The sequence below is a fragment of the Bombina bombina genome, chromosome 4 (assembly GCF_027579735.1).
Source record: "Bombina bombina isolate aBomBom1 chromosome 4, aBomBom1.pri, whole genome shotgun sequence".
NCBI classification, from domain to species: domain Eukaryota; kingdom Metazoa; phylum Chordata; class Amphibia; order Anura; family Bombinatoridae; genus Bombina; species Bombina bombina.
The window spans coordinates 797,067,384-797,085,571 of record NC_069502.1 but is presented as its reverse complement, the minus strand read 5'-3'; the positions used below and the strand labels follow the sequence as shown (position 1 = coordinate 797,085,571).

Below are 18,188 nucleotides of genomic sequence, written 5' to 3'. Positions count from 1 at the left end.
TCTAAACTTTTTAAGCAATTATATCCTGTGCCATCTGACAGATTAGAGTTTTGGGACAAAATCCCTAAGGTTGATGGGGCTGTCTCTACTCTTGCTAAGCGTACTACTATTCCTACGGCAGACGGTACTTCCTTTAAGGATCCTTTAGATAGGAAAATTGAATCCTTTCTAAGAAAAGCTTACTTGTGTTCAGGTAATCTTCTTAGACCTGCTATATCTTTAGCGGATGTTGCTGCAGCTTCAACTTTTTGGTTAGAAGCTTTAGCGCTACAGGTAACAGATCACAATTCTCATAGCATTATTAATCTTCTTCAACATGCTAATAATTTTATTTGTGATGCCATCTTTGATATCATTAGAGTTGATGTCAGGTATATGTCTCTAGCTATTTTATCTAGAAGAGCTTTATGGCTTAAAACTTGGAATGCTGATATGTCTTCTAAGTCAACTTTGCTTTCCCTTTCTTTCCAGGGTAATAAATTATTTGGTTCTCAGTTGGATTCTATTATCTCAACTGTTACTGGAGGGAAAGGAACTTTTTTACCACAGGATAAAAAATCTAAAGGTAAATTTAGGTCTAATAATCGTTTTCGTTCCTTTCGTCACAATAAGGAACAAAAGCCTGATCCTTCGCCCACAGGAGCGGTGTCAGTTTGGAAACCAGCTCCAGTCTGGAATAAATCCAAGCCTTTTAGAAAACCAAGTCAGCTCCTAAGTCCACATGAAGGTGCGGCCCTCATTCCAGCTCAGCTGGTAGGGGGCAGATTACGTTTTTTCAAAGAAATTTGTATCAATTCCGTTCACAATCTTTGGATTCAAAACATTGTTTCAGAAGGGTACAGAATTGGCTTCAAGATAAGGCCTCCTGCAAAGAGATTTTTTCTTTCCCGGGTCCCAGTAAACCCAGCGAAGGCTCAAGCATTTCTGAATTGTGTTTCAGATCTAGAGTTGGCTGGAGTAATTATGCCAGTTCCAGTTCTGGAACAGGGGCTGGGGTTTTATTCAAATCTCTTCATTGTACCAAAGAAGGAGAATTCCTTCAGACCAGTTCTGGATCTAAAAATATTGAATCGTTATGTAAGGATACCAACGTTCAAAATGGTAACTGCAAGGACTATCCTGCCTTTTGTTCAGCAAGGGCATTATATGTCTACAATAGATTTACAGGATGCATATCTGCATATTCCGATTCATCCAGATCACTATCAGTTTCTGAGATTCTCGTTCCTAGACAAGCATTACCAGTTTGTGGCTCTACCGTTTGGCCTAGCAACAGCTCCAAGAATTTTTTCAAAGGTTCTCGGTGCCCTTCTGTCTGTAATCAGAGAACAGGGTATTGTGGTATTTCCTTATTTGGACGATATCTTGGTACTTGCTCAGTCTTTACATTTAGCAGAATCTCATACGAATCGACTTGTGTTGTTTCTTCAAGATCATGGTTGGAGGATCAATTTACCAAAAAGTTCATTGATTCCTCAGACAAGGGTAACCTTTTTAGGTTTCCAGATAGATTCAGTGTCCATGACTCTGTCTTTGACAGACAAGAGACGTCTAAAATTGATATCAGCTTGTCGAAACCTTCAGTCACAATCATTCCCTTCGGTAGCCTTATGCATGGAAATTCTAGGTCTTATGACTGCTGCATCGGACGCGATCCCCTTTGCTCGTTTTCACATGCGACCTCTTCAGCTCTGTATGCTGAACCAGTGGTGCAGGGATTACACAAAGATATCTCAATTAATATCTTTAAAACCGATTTATGACACTCTCTGACGTGGTGGACAGATCACCATCGTTTAGTTCAGGGGGCTTCTTTTGTTCTTCCGACCTGGACTGTAATTTCAACAGATGCAAGTCTTACAGGTTGGGGAGCTGTGTGGGGGTCTCTGACAGCACAAGGGGTTTGGGAATCTCAGGTGGTGAGATTACCGATCAATATTTTGGAACTCCGTGCAATTTTCAGAGCCCTTCAGTCATGGCCTCTTCTAAAGAGAGAATCGTTCATTTGTTTTCAGACAGACAATGTCACAACTGTGGCATACATCAATCATCAAGGAGGGACTCACAGTCCTCTGGCTATGAAAGAAGTATCTCGAATTCTAGTTTGGGCGGAATCCAGCTCCTGTCTAGTCTCTGCGGTTCATATCCCAGGTATAGACAATTGGGAAGCGGATTATCTCAGTCGCCAAACGTTACATCCGGGCGAATGGTCTCTTCACCCAGAGGTATTTCTTCAGATTGTTCAAATGTGGGGACTTCCAGAAATAGATCTGTTGGCCTCTCATCTAAACAAGAAACTTCCCAGGTATCTGTCCAGATCCAGGGATCCTCAAGCGGAAGCAGTGGATGCATTGTCACTTCCTTGGAAGTATCATCCTGCCTATATCTTTCCGCCTCTAGTTCTTCTTCCAAGAGTAATCTCCAAGATTCTGAAGGAATGCTCGTTTGTTCTGCTGGTAGCTCCAGCATGGCCTCACAGGTTTTGGTATGCGGATCATGTCCGGATGGCTTCTTGCCAGCCGTGGACTCTTCCGTTAAGACCAGACCTTCTGTCGCAAGGTCCTTTTTTTCCATCAGGATCTCAAATCCTTAAATTTAAAGGTGTGGAGATTGAACGCTTGATTCTTAGTCAAAGAGGTTTCTCTGACTCTGTGATTAATACTATGTTACAGGCTCGTAAATCCGTATCTAGGGAGATATATTATAGAGTCTGGAAGACTTATATTTCTTGGTGTCTTTCTGAATTGTGTTTCAGATCTAGAGTTGGCTGGAGTAATTATGCCAGTTCCAGTTCTGGAACAGGGGCTGGGGTTTTATTCAAATCTCTTCATTGTACCAAAGAAGGAGAATTCCTTCAGACCAGTTCTGGATCTAAAAATATTGAATCGTTATGTAAGGATACCAACGTTCAAAATGGTAACTGCAAGGACTATCCTGCCTTTTGTTCAGCAAGGGCATTATATGTCTACAATAGATTTACAGGATGCATATCTGCATATTCCGATTCATCCAGATCACTATCAGTTTCTGAGATTCTCGTTCCTAGACAAGCATTACCAGTTTGTGGCTCTACCGTTTGGCCTAGCAACAGCTCCAAGAATTTTTTCAAAGGTTCTCGGTGCCCTTCTGTCTGTAATCAGAGAACAGGGTATTGTGGTATTTCCTTATTTGGACGATATCTTGGTACTTGCTCAGTCTTTACATTTAGCAGAATCTCATACGAATCGACTTGTGTTGTTTCTTCAAGATCATGGTTGGAGGATCAATTTACCAAAAAGTTCATTGATTCCTCAGACAAGGGTAACCTTTTTAGGTTTCCAGATAGATTCAGTGTCCATGACTCTGTCTTTGACAGACAAGAGACGTCTAAAATTGATATCAGCTTGTCGAAACCTTCAGTCACAATCATTCCCTTCGGTAGCCTTATGCATGGAAATTCTAGGTCTTATGACTGCTGCATCGGACGCGATCCCCTTTGCTCGTTTTCACATGCGACCTCTTCAGCTCTGTATGCTGAACCAGTGGTGCAGGGATTACACAAAGATATCTCAATTAATATCTTTAAAACCGATTTACGACACTCTCTGACGTGGTGGACAGATCACCATCGTTTAGTTCAGGGGGCTTCTTTTGTTCTTCCGACCTGGACTGTAATTTCAACAGATGCAAGTCTTACAGGTTGGGGAGCTGTGTGGGGGTCTCTGACAGCACAAGGGGTTTGGGAATCTCAGGTGGTGAGATTACCGATCAATATTTTGGAACTCCGTGCAATTTTCAGAGCCCTTCAGTCATGGCCTCTTCTAAAGAGAGAATCGTTCATTTGTTTTCAGACAGACAATGTCACAACTGTGGCATACATCAATCAAGGAGGGACTCACAGTCCTCTGGCTATGAAAGAAGTATCTCGAATTCTAGTTTGGGCGGAATCCAGCTCCTGTCTAGTCTCTGCGGTTCATATCCCAGGTATAGACAATTGGGAAGCGGATTATCTCAGTCGCCAAACGTTACATCCGGGCGAATGGTCTCTTCACCCAGAGGTATTTCTTCAGATTGTTCAAATGTGGGGACTTCCAGAAATAGATCTGTTGGCCTCTCATCTAAACAAGAAACTTCCCAGGTATCTGTCCAGATCCAGGGATCCTCAAGCGGAAGCAGTGGATGCATTGTCACTTCCTTGGAAGTATCATCCTGCCTATATCTTTCCGCCTCTAGTTCTTCTTCCAAGAGTAATCTCCAAGATTCTGAAGGAATGCTCGTTTGTTCTGCTGGTAGCTCCAGCATGGCCTCACAGGTTTTGGTATGCGGATCATGTCCGGATGGCTTCTTGCCAGCCGTGGACTCTTCCGTTAAGACCAGACCTTCTGTCGCAAGGTCCTTTTTTCCATCAGGATCTCAAATCCTTAAATTTAAAGGTGTGGAGATTGAACGCTTGATTCTTAGTCAAAGAGGTTTCTCTGACTCTGTGATTAATACTATGTTACAGGCTCGTAAATCCGTATCTAGGAAGATATATTATAGAGTCTGGAAGACTTATATTTCTTGGTGTCTTTCTCATCATTTTTCCTGGCATTCTTTTAGAATTCTGAGAATTTTACAGTTTCTTCAGGATGGTTTGGATAAAGGTTTGTCTGCAAGTTCCTTGAAAGGACAAATCTCTGCTCTTTCTGTTCTTTTTCACAGAAAGATTGCTAATCTTCCTGACATTCATTGTTTTGTACAAGCTTTGGTTCGTATAAAACCTGTCATTAAGTCAATTTCTCCTCCTTGGAGTTTGAATTTGGTTCTGGGGGCTCTTCAAGCTCCTCCGTTTGAACCTATGCATTCATTGGACATTAAATTGCTTTCTTGGAAAGTTTTGTTCCTTTTGGCCATCTCTTCTGCCAGAAGAGTTTCTGAATTATCTGCTCTTTCTTGTGAGTCTCCTTTTCTGATTTTTCATCAGGATAAGGCGGTGTTGCAAACTTCCTTTAAATTTTTACCTAAGGTTGTGAATTCTAACAACATTAGTAGAGAAATTGTGGTTCCTTCATTATGTCCTAATCCTAAGAATTCTAAGGAGAAATCATTGCATTCTTTGGATGTAGTTAGAGCTTTGAAATATTATGTTGAAGCTACTAAGAATTTCCGAAAGACTTCTAGTCTTTTTGTTATCTTTTCCGGTTCTAGGAAAGGTCAGAAGGCCTCTGCCATTTCTTTGGCATCTTGGTTGAAATCTTTAATTCATCATGCTTATGTCGAGTCGGGTAAAACTCCGCCTCAAAGGATTACAGCTCATTCTACTAGGTCAGTTTCTACTTCCTGGGCTTTTAGGAATGAAGCTTCTGTTGATCAGATTTGCAAAGCAGCAACTTGGTCTTCTTTGCATACTTTTACTAAATTCTACCATTTTGATGTATTTTCTTCTTCTGAAGCAGTTTTTGGTAGAAAAGTACTTCAGGCAGCTGTTTCAGTTTGATTCTTCTGCTTATAATTTCAGTTTTTTTCATTATAAGATTTAAACTTTATTTTGGGTGTGGATTATTTTCAGCGGAATTGGCTGTCTTTATTTTATCCCTCCCTCTCTAGTGACTCTTGCGTGGAAGATCCACATCTTGGGTCGTCATTATCCCATACGTCACTAGCTCATGGACTCTTGCTAATTACATGAAAGAAAACATAATTTATGTAAGAACTTACCTGATAAATTCATTTCTTTCATATTAGCAAGAGTCCATGAGGCCCACCCTTTTTTGTGGTGGTTATGATTTTTTTGTATAAAGCACAATTATTCCAATTCCTTATTTTTTATGCTTTCGCACTTTTTTCTTATCACCCCACTTCTTGGCTATTCGTTAAACTGATTTGTGGGTGTGGTGAGGGGTGTATTTATAGGCATTTTGAGGTTTGGGAAACTTTGCCCCTCCTGGTAGGAATGTATATCCCATACGTCACTAGCTCATGGACTCTTGCTAATATGAAAGAAATGAATTTATCAGGTAAGTTCTTACATAAATTATGTTTTTTGCACATGCTCAGTAGGAGCTGGTGACTCAATACGTTTAAATATAAAAAGACTGTGCCCATTTTGTTAATGGAAGTAAATTGGAAAGTTTTTTAAAATTTGCTGCTCTATCTGAATCATGAAAGGTTAATTTTGATTGAGTGTCCCTTTAAGTCTTGCCCCCCTAGGGACAGATTTATACTGTCCCGGTTGTCCTCAATCCAGGTGAAAAGAGAGGCCTTTTTAAGCTGCGTAAAGGACCTCTCTTCCCTGGGAGTGATTGTTACAGATCAAGTAGAGGAACAGGGTCAGGGATTTAACTCAAATCTTTTTGTAGTTACCAAAAAAAGAGGGAACTTTCTGTCCCATTTTAGACCTAAAATGTCTCATCAAGTTCCTCAAGGTACCGTTCTTTGAAATATAAACTATTCGTTCCAGTCTTCCATTAGTTCAAGAAGGTCAGTTCATGTCGAGCCTACGGCCACTCCACCCTGAATGCGCCCGATCTTGTCTGATCTTGGAAGCTAAGCAGGGTTGGGCTTGGTTAGTACTTGGATGGGAGACCGCCTGGGAATACCAGGTGCTGTCCGTAGACCTGAAGGTCGCCTATCTCTATATTCTCATTCACAGGAAACGTCACCAGTTCCTGCGGTTTGCCTTTTTGGACAATCATTACCAGTTTGTTGCCTTTTCCTTTGGTCTTGCTACGGCCCTCGAATTTTAGGTTCAGGGGGCCCTTTTGGAGGCGGTCAGATTTCAGGGAATAGCGGTGGTGCCCTAACTGGACCAGTGGTTGCTTCTATGGACATTTATTCCTTTTGCTCGTTTCCATCTGAGACCTCTACAGTTTTGCATGCTCAGACAATTGAACGGAGACCACTCCGATCTCTCTCAGAGGATAATCCTAGACTCAATAACGTGAGTTTCTCTATCTTGGGATTTCTCAGGATCATCTGTCTAAAAAAACTTGCTGCCTGGGACCATCTTGGGAGATTCTGACTTTAGGCTTCCAGCCTTTTCGCGCTAGGGAACATTTTCGGGTACTTTAAAGACTCTGGGTCTTTGGACCAGAGAGGAGTCTTCTCTCCTAATAAACATTTTGGAACAGCTTGGCTTCAACTAAGTTTGGTCCGATTTATCAGATTTCCGTCAGACATGTTCATCTCATTGGCGTAGCTCAACCTCCAGGGAGGACCTTGGAGTTCCTTAGTTATGGATACTTTAATTAAACAAGTGGAAAGTAAAACTGCTGAACTCCAAAAGACCATTAAAAACGGAAAAGATAGAAGTTCCAACGGGATGAGTTGGATTACCAATTGGGGAATGTATACAAATGGACACCAAGGTTACAGGAACAACAAACGGGCCAACGGACGAAGAACCAATAGACAACAAGAGAAAACGTCAGGTGGTACAGGAGGAGCCGTGACGTTATGTTCCGAGTCGGACAATTCCTCCCCTTTGGATACAAGCAACGAAGGAATAGAGGTGGAAGGAATCACAGCAAGAGGAGGAGTAAGGAGATCGAATCGGAGGGGCCGACAATTTTATGGCCAACAGCGTCAGTAACTGAAAGTGGTGATAATGTGAGTAAGCCGGAGACAGGTGAAACACACGAGTGACAGCACAGAAAGGGTAAGACCTGAATGTCCTTCTGTACTTAATATATATGGAAAAGAACTATCCAGTGATGAACTTAACTTGTTGGAAAAAGGGTTATCTTTTTGCCCTTACACTAAAACCAATTTCTTTGAATTGAATAAGGACTTACAAAAGTTTTTTTAGAAATGTTAAATTAAAAATGTGGTTTAACCAGAATAATTATGATGGATATTCAACTAACAATACTAATACAGATTGGTCTTTAAAAGAATTAGCACTAAGAAATAAAAGTGTGTTTAATCCTGCAACAGTAAATACATTAATTGAATTGGTTTGGAAATTACGTAGACAAACTTAAGGATAAGACTGAAAGAAAGAGAACAAAAAAACACTTTAAACAACTAAAGAAAACTAAAGGGTTTAATTTGACACAAGGAGAGCTTAAAGCTATACAAACTCTTAAAAATAAATCGAACGAGGTGACCATTAAAAAAAGCAGATAAGGGTGGGGCCACAGTAATCTTAGACAGGAAATATTACAGCAAGGGAATTGAGAGCCAGTTGGGGGACAAGGAGACTTATAAGATGTTAAACTATAATCAATATACTAATTGTCAATATAATAATGTTGACAATATACAAAAAGAGTTTGAAAGCGTCCTTAATAAGGCATACAATAACAAATTAATAGATAAAAAATTAAAAGAATATTTATTCAATAAAGAACCTAGAAACCCCATCCTTTATACTGTACCTAAGGTACATAAGGATGCAGTTAGACCTTCAGGGAGGCCCATAGTCTCTAGTGTAAACTCCGCGTTCACTAATATTTTAATATTTTTAGATATGATACTGCAGCCAGAAGTTATATGAATTTTCTCATATCTTAAAGATACAGGGGTCTTTCTAAATAAAGCTAAAGATTTGTATCTTGAGTCTAATAAATTCTTGTTATATACAATGGATGTGAAGAGCTTATATACAGCCATTAAACACGAGACAGAGATTGGAGTAATTAAAAAGATACTTAAGATGAATAAGAAATGTTCTGGGTTACAAGTTTATTGAAGATCTATTAAGACTCATATTATATTGGAATCACTTTAGTTTTCAAGGTGATTGGTATATTCAGGTGAAAGGAACAGCTATGGGGACCAACGTTGTCCCAGCATATGCCAATCTGTTTATGAATGAGATAGAAGAAAGGGTTATCTATGAAAATTAGAAGTTTATTAAATATGGAGCCACTTGGTGGCCTTACATAGATGACATCTTTGGCATATGGCGAGGCAACATTGAGTCTCTAAAGAATTTGTTAATGGAATAAATGCAGCAGTTAGGGGATTGGAATTCTCGGTGGAATATAGTGAAGAGTCCGTTACCTTTCTAGATACAAGAGCCTCTAAAGATGGGAATAAATTAACATTTGATTTATGCAAATAACATACAGACAGAATATTATATACGTGAATCACATTTGTAGTGTATCTTATTAAATCTCCCTGTTCCCTGATTTATGTTGGGGAAACGACCCGCATGGTCAGGGACAGGATGTGTCAACACCGATCAATATAAGGTGTAAGAATTTAGAAGCCCCTGTTTCCAACCACTTCTTAAAATGTGGACATCAAATCAGCCAATTGAGATGGCAAGTAATAGATAATGTGAATCCTCAAAGAAGTGGGGTAAACAGGGAAAAGCTTCTAAAACAAAAATAAATGTTTTGGATACATGAGTTGGATTGTATTACTCCTAAGGGCCTGAACAGGGAGTACGATTGGTTTGTGCTCCTGTAATCAATTCTAAGATGGATATAAATATACAATTATAATCATGAAACTGATTATTGAAATTATCTAAATTAGATTAGATAAATTGTTTGGTGGTTGGCACGAAACTGAATGATTTTAAAAGAGTGTAACAGAATACTGTGTAACTAGCATGAATAAGAGTTGTTGTACTTGAAACGTCGTTTTTTTTTAAGACTTAAAAAAGAACTATATATATATATATAGTGCTGTGGACAACTATTTTGTTTAGCCTAAAATAGGCACGTACCCACCTTTACAATCGTGAACAACTCCCCATTTTTAATTTTTTATTTCAAACCAATGATATTGTATTCATTTGAGGTGGAGCTTAATATAACATTAGACACAACAACCCAATAGCACCTCGAAATCCTGTTGGACAGTCACTGGAACTGGACTCCTGTAGCCTATGGTTGGTCTGTGTGCCTGACATTTCCTAAACTTTAATCCCGGGAAACTGAATCTGGAACAGTTTTTAAAGTCTCAAAGAACTTGACGAACGGAGACAGATTAGAGAAATAATTTGCACAAAAAGAACAAGGATGTTGGATGACAGTTTGTGTGTGCAGGGACTATTATGTGTTTTGTGGTCACTTAGATTCTTCTTTATTTTATTTACCACCTTGATGTAACACAGGCTCCTGCTCCTTAATTGTTTACCTACTCCCATTATTCTCAGCTGCAGTTCTTCTTCTCACAATAAAAGATGAGCTTGGTGTCCAGAGGTGTGGCCTCTTCTTATGGCTCCCGAGTGCCAATTAAATGAACAAACACAGGCATTGACGTGCACAGACAGAAACAGCAGATAAAATCCTCTCGCTGGAAAGTTCTTGAACACAGGCAATGATGGTTGGCTGATCACTTTGTGCCAAAACAAAAATAAATGTTTTGGATACATGAGTTGGATTGTATTACTCCTAAGGGCCTGAACAGGGAGTACGATTGGTCTGTGCTCCTGTAATCAATTCTAAGATGGATATAAATATACAATTATAATCATGAAACTGATTATTGAAATTATCTAAATTAGATTAGATAAATTGTTTGGTGGTTGGCACGAAACTGAATGATTTTAAAAGAGTGTAACAGAATACTGTGTAACTAGCATGAATAAGAGTTGTTGTACTTGAAACGTCGTTTTTTTCTAAGACTTAAAAAAGAACTATATATATATATTAGAGCTGCGCATCTTCACTTGTCTCACGATTCGATTACGATTATCATTGTAACGATTCGATACGATTCGATTCTACGATGCATCGCGATGCATCACGATTACTGCCCATGATTTTCATGATCTTGTTCTATTCCATATTTTATATATATATATATATTTTTATATATATATATATATATATATATATATATATATATATATTATATATGTGTGTGTGTGTATGTATGTGTATATATATATATATATATATACACACACACACACACACACATATATATATATATATATATATATATATATATATATATATATAATAATCTTTTAAACAACTGTGTAAGATGGAAGAGCACTTATAAACATAATACTACAATATGCACAGAAATGTATCTGTAGATTTATTTTACAAAGGAAAATATAACCAGCAGCAGTGTACTCACTCAAACATTCTCACGGAGTACATGCAGACATCTGAAACCTGACCCAGAGAGCATTACCAATAGACCTCCTCTCACATGTTCCGGTCAGGAATTTTTATGACACCTATCCTAAAGAGCCGACAGCAGCCTCATGTAAACAGTGAATCTTTTCTTGTATTATAGATTCACTGTTTGCTGTTGCGGTCTCTGCTGCATGTTTCCTCTCTGTCAGATCCCTAGCCCAAACGAGCATTTGAGGGTTTCTATTAGATACAGTAAGTCAAAAGTTTTACAGCAACCCTCAAATGCTCGTTTGGGCTAGGGATCTGACAGAGAGGAAACATGCAGCAGAGACCGCAACAGTAAACAGTGAATCGATAATACAAGAAAAGATTCACTGTTTACATGAGGCTGCTGTCGGCTCTTTAGGATAGGTGTCATAAAAATTCCTGACCGGAACATGTGTGTGTGAGGGGAGGTCTATTGGTAATGCTCTCTGGGTCAGATATCTGCACAGTGTGCACAGCAAGTCCTGAATCACAGGAGTTCCCTGTCAGACTCGCCTGGCATGTATGGGGTTAATGGTGCCTATCTGGGAGTTGCCTGTTCTATGTCACCTGTCAGTTCGTTTATTTTTTTTATTGCAAGTACTGGGAGTTTGGTTTACCCTCCCTTCACTGACTGCTGCTTTATTTAATACTATTGGTATTGGTAGTACTAGCAGTCAGTGCCTATCACTGTTCTACGTTATCAGCAGCTAATTCAGAGGGATTATATGAATTCCTGTGACACTGGCTACCGAGAGTCTCTCTGACGAGCACGATATTGCACTATGTAGAACAGTGATAGGCACTGACTGCTAGTACTACCAATACCAATAGTATTAAATAAAGCAGCAGTCAGTGAAGGGAGGGCAAACCAAACTCCCAGTACTTGCAATAAAAAAAATAAACGAACTGACATACAGGGGAGGAGGCGGCTTGGAAAGGCTTATATTGTGGCTCCATAACAACAGTGAAGTTTAAAAACGGAGCAATGAGGAAAACAGGAAACTGACAGTACAAGACTCATTTCCTCACATACCGAATCCCCTGCCCATGACGTCACTGACCCGGAATCGATTAAGAGCCTTCACTGCATCGATGCAGAATCGTTCACTGCTGCATCGTGATGCATCGGTGTGACGATTATTTTTGACAGCCCTAATATATATATATAGTGCTGTGGACAACTATTTTGTTTAGCCTAAAATAGGCACGTACCCACCTTTACAATCGTGAACAACTCCCCATTTTTAATTTTTTATTTCAAACCAATGATATTGTATTCATTTGAGGTGGAGCTTAATATAACATTAGACACAACAACCCAATAGCACCTCGAAATCCTGTTGGACAGTCACTGGAACTGGACTCCTGTAGCCTATGGTTGGTCTGTGTGCCTGACATTTCCTAAACTTTAATCCCGGGAAACTGAATCTGGAACAGTTTTTAAAGTCTCAAAGAACTTGACGAACGGAGACAGATTAGAGAAATAATTTGCACAAAAAGAACAAGGATGTTGGATGACAGTTTGTGTGTGCAGGGACTATTATGTGTTTTGTGGTCACTTAGATTCTTCTTTATTTTATTTACCACCTTGATGTAACACAGGCTCCTGCTCCTTAATTGTTTACCTACTCCCATTATTCTCAGCTGCAGTTCTTCTTCTCACAATAAAAGATGAGCTTGGTGTCCAGAGGTGTGGCCTCTTCTTATGGCTCCCGAGTGCCAATTAAATGAACAAACACAGGCATTGACGTGCACAGACAGAAACAGCAGATAAAATCCTCTCGCTGGAAAGTTCTTGAACACAGGCAATGATGGTTGGCTGATCACTTTTTGCCAATTATCACAAGTAACTATTTGTGGTGTCTTAAGTATATTTTACCCTATGGAGATAAAATACCTACAGATATCTCCTGAGAATTGTCTCTATACATCCACTCCTAATTCACAGACAATATCAGCAGAGTCTTCACAGATTAAACTGGAAATCAAACTTATCTTGTTGGGACTAAACCCCAAATAAAACAAAACTAAATTCATCACCCTTACTTTTTAACCAAAATGCCTACTTTCTATTATTCCTCTTAACTCCAAGTTGCTGTCTCCATGCTGACATTCTGATACCTTGCAATGATAGTGGTATGCATTGCAATCCTTCCTACTTGGTTCTAAATTTAAACCCAAAAGTGATAAAGGCAACCAATTAATAGCCCAACCAGAATAAAAAGGTAAAACCCATCACCCATCCACCTACTAAATAACTTTGGCTAAGTCACCTTAGTTCTAGAAGCATTGTGCAACTGTCATTAACTTTATAAGAGAGGAGTATGCATGAGATCCTAGTATACACATGTTAAATAGATGCAATAATATAAAACACATTAGATCAGAATTTAAACAATAGTTTTCTTCTTGGATCTTAACCGTGTTCTCGTTTTCACCTCTGTAATATCTAAAAAACAAAAAAACACACACAGGTCATAATTACTTTCCCGGTCATTTATAGCATATAAAATCCAACACTAGCAAGTATGTATATATAATTATATATATTCTGGCAACTTAAACTACCAGCTTGTAGCTGCTTTCTCCTCCCTATCTGCATGCACAGTTCTAAATATCTCTCCACCCCTCGGGATTTGGGCATTATCCACTATTCTTGCACAGGGACTTAAAGCGACAGTACACTGTAAAATTGTTTTTCCATTAATGTATTTTAAATGACTTGTTATACCAACTGCAGAGTATAACATATTTGAGAAATTGCATTTTCATGCTTATTTGTGTATATGAAGTAGCTGATTTTGTGCTTTGAAACCACAGCCTATTACAATGGGTTGAATTTAAAGGTGATATCATATCTCATTATGTTATAACAGACTTGCTTCCTTATCTTTTATTTGGCTGAAGCACCAAAGCTCAATGCATAGAGAGAACAATGGAAAATGATCATTTTATTACTTAACTATCCTGTATCCCACTGAGATTGTAACTTCTTCTGCTGGCTGTGTTTACTTAGGCTATTCAATAGCCTATACTCCAGTATTAATTTGTTCAGTATAGGTGGGAATACCACAGGCTAAATCAGCTATTTCAAAGGCTGAAATAGGAGTAAAGGAGCTACGTGTAACCAATTTAATACACTCTAGCAGGTAAAAAGGATCATTGGGAATAATTTAAAGGGGAGACATTTTTTGTGTGAACTGTCCTTTAAAGGGACAGTCTACACTTAGAACAACTGCAGTCCATCTGTTAGATAATGTCACAATGTATTTTGCTCACCCCTGCAACTGTATTGAGTCTTGTACACATCCTGAGTTATGCTCAATGAAAAGTTATAATATGACTGTTAGAAATGACCGCTCCGATCCGCCCACCCAATACGTCACCCATTCTCTTATTTTCAATAGTCCAATAGAAAATTGCTCACCGATCAAAACCCTGTAACGCGCATTCATTGTTTCGCGCATGCGCAATGTCAGTGGGAACCAAGTATCTGGAACCAAAATTTAGCTTTATTTTTTTACCGCTCTGGGGCCCGATCCGATATGCAGCGTTGCCCACAAATGCCGGCGACCCTGAATTTTGCGCTGGTTTGGTATCCTATATACGGCGTAACATAGAAGTTATTCTCGTGTATTTCTGCCGTCGCCCTTAGTTTTTTGGGCCATAGGCAGGTATACCAAACCAGCGCAGTTTGGTATCCAATATACAGCATAAGGACTTACGTGGCGAAAATGGAGAAATCTTACTCCATTTTCACCTCGCCACAAAAAACAGCCGTAGTAAGCCTTACGCTGAGTATTGGAGCCCCGTAACTCCCTAAACTAGCTACAAAATAAACCTAACACCTAACGCATGCGCAATGTCTATCTACCTGTCAACCGCGATCCCCCGCCACCTATATTAAACACATTAACCCCTAATCTAATCCCCCTACACCGCCGCCAGCTATATTAACTAAATTAACCCTAATTATATTAGGGTTAATATAGTTAATATAGTTATTATATTATATATATTAACTATATTAACCCTAATTATATTAGGGTTAATATAGTTAATATCTTTATATTATATATATATATATATATATATATATATATATATATATATTAAGTATAATAACCCTATCTAACTCTAACATCCCTAACTAAACTCTTATTAAAATAAATCTAATATTAATATTATTAATTGAAATATTCCTATTTAAATCTAAATACTTACCTATAAAATAAACCCTAAGATAGCTACAATGTAAATAATAATTACATTGTAGCTATTTTAGGGTTTATATTTATTTTACAGGTAACTTGGTATTTATTTTAACTAGGTACAAATACACCTACACTATCAATAAATTAAATAAACTACAAATATCTAAGCTAAAATACAATAAAATAAACTAGAATTAAGGTAGAAAAATCTGATTGGCTGATAGAATCCTATCAGCCAATCGGAATTCGACGGACGCCATCTTGGATGACGTCATTTAAAGGTACCTCATTCGTCGTGCCGGATGGATGCTCCGCGGCGGAGGAGCGAAGAAAGAAGATTGAAGATGCCGCTTTGCTTGAAGACATTGCCGGATGGAAGAAGACTTCACTGCCGCTTGATTGGACATTTCCCGGATCGGATGAAGAGTTTGACCCGGCTGGGTGAAGACAAGGTAGGGAGATCTTCAGGGAAGTAGTGTAAGGTTTTTTTAAGGGGGGTTTGGGTGGGTTTAGAATAGGGGTATGTGGGTGGTGGGTTGTAATGTAGGGGGGGGGGTATTGTATATTTATTTAAATGCAAAAGAGCTGAATTCTTTGGGTCATGCCCCGCAAAAGGCCCTTTTAAGGGCTGGTAAGGTTAAAAGAGCTTTGAACTTTTTAAATTTAGAATAGGGTAGGGAATTTTTTTTATTTTGGGGGGCTTTATTATTTTATTAGGGGGCTTAGAATAGGTGTAATTAGCTTAAAAATCTTGTAATATGTTTTTTATTTTTTTGTAATTTAGTGTTTGTTTGTTTTTGTAATTTAGTTTAGATTATTTTATTGTATTTTAGTTTAGATATTTGTAGTTTATTTAAAGGGACAGTCTAGGCCAAAATAAACTTTCATGATTCAGATAGAGCATGTAATTTTAAACAATTTTCCAATTTACTTTTATCACCAATTTTGCTTTGTTCTCTTGGTATTCTTAGTTGAAAGCTTAACCTAGGAGGTTCATATGCTAATTTCTTAGACCTTGAAGCCCACCTCTTTCAGATTGCATTTTAACAGTTTTTCACCACTAGAGGGTGCTAGTTCACGTATTTCATATAGATAACTTCTCGTGCACGAGCACAGTGTTATCTGGGAGCAGGCACTGATTGGCTAGACTGCAAGTCTGTCAAAAGAACTGAAAAAAGGGGCAGTTTGCAGAGGCTTAGATACAAGATAATCACAGAGGTTAAAAGTATATTATTATAAATGTGTTAGTTATGCAAAACTGGGAAATGGGTAATAAAGGGATTATCTATCTTTTAAAACAATAAAAATTCTGGTGTAGACTGTCCCTTTAATTTATTGATAGTGTAGGTGTATTTGTAACTTAGGTTAGGATTTATTTTACAGGTAAATTGGTAATTATTTTAACTAGGTAGCTATTAAATAGTTATTAACTATTTAATAGCTATTGTACCTAGTTAAAATAAATACCAAGTTACCTGTAAAATAAATATAAACCATAAAATAGCTGCAATGTAATTATTAATTACATTGTAGCTATCTTAGGGTTTATTTTATAGGTAAATATTTAGATTTAAATAGGAATATTTTAATTAATAATATTAATATTAATTAGATCTATTTTAATAAGAATTTAGTTAGGGGTGTTAGCGTTAGATAGGGTTGTTATACTTAAAATATATATATATATTATAATAACGATATTAACTATATTAACCCTAATATAATTAGGGTTAATATATATAATATAATAACTATATTAACTATATTAACCCTAATATAATTAGGGTTAATATAGTTAATATAGCTGGCGGCGGTGTAGGGGGATTAAATTAGGGGTTAATATTTTTAAAATAGATGGCGGCAGTGTAAGGGGCTGAGTTTAGGGGGTAGGTAAGGTAGATGGCGGCGGGGTAGGGGCTCACTTTAGGGGGTAGGTAAGGTAGCTGGCGGCGGGGTAAGTGCTCACTTTAGGGGGTAGGTAAGATAGATGGCGGCGGGGTAGGGGCTCACTTTAGGGGGTAGGTAAGGTAGCTGGCGGCGGGGTAGGTGCTCACTTTAGGGGGTAGGTAAGATAGATGGCGGCGGGGTAAGGGGCTCAGTTTAGGGGGTAGGTAAGGTAGCTGGCGGCGGGGTAGGTGCTTGCTTTAGGGGGTAGGTAAGATAGATGGCGGCGGGGTAGGGGCTCAGTTTAGGGAGTAGGTAAGATAGATGGCGGCAGGGTAGGGGGCTCTGTTTAGGGGGTAGGTAAGATAGATGGCGGCGGTGTAAGGGACTCACATTAGGGGGTATGTAATGTAGCTTGCGACGGTGTAGGGGGATCACATTAGGGGTTTATACTTTTATTGTAGGTGGCGGCGGGGTCCGTGTGCGGCGGTTTAGGGGTTAATAACTTTATTAGGGATAGTGGCGGGGGATTGCGGTTGACAGGTAGATAGACATTGCGCATGCGTTAGGTGTTAGGTTTTATTTAGCAGTTCGCGGTTGACAGGTAGATAGACATTGCGCATGCGTTAGGTGTTAGGTTTTATTTGGCAGGTAGTTTAGGGAGTTACGGGGCTCCAATAGACAGCGTAAGGCTTACTACGGCTGCATTTTGTGGCGAGGTGAAAATGGAGTAAGATTTCTCCATTTTCGCCACGTAATTCCTTACGCTGTATATTGGATACCAAACTGCGCTGGTTTGGTATACCTGCCTGTGGCCCAAAAAACTACGGGCGACGGCAGAAATATACGAGCGTAACTTCTAGGTTACGCCGTATATGTGATACCAAACCAGCGCAACGCTGCATATCGGATCGGGCCCATATTGTTTTTGAAGGGTCATAATTGCGGGAAATTATTGCCTCTTACCGAATGAACAAAAAGGACGCGTGTAGCGTCGGAACTAAAAATCAATATGGGGATTCTTAAACGTGCAGGACAGACGGGCTGTTGAATA

General features: G+C 38.8%; 1 pseudogene; it reads left to right on the top strand.

The window, feature by feature from the left end:
• The first annotated feature begins 6,453 nt into the window (after window positions 1-6,453).
• Window positions 6,454-6,572, top strand: LOC128658335 (uncharacterized; annotated as a pseudogene).
• Window positions 6,573-18,188: the final 11,616 nt, after the last annotated feature.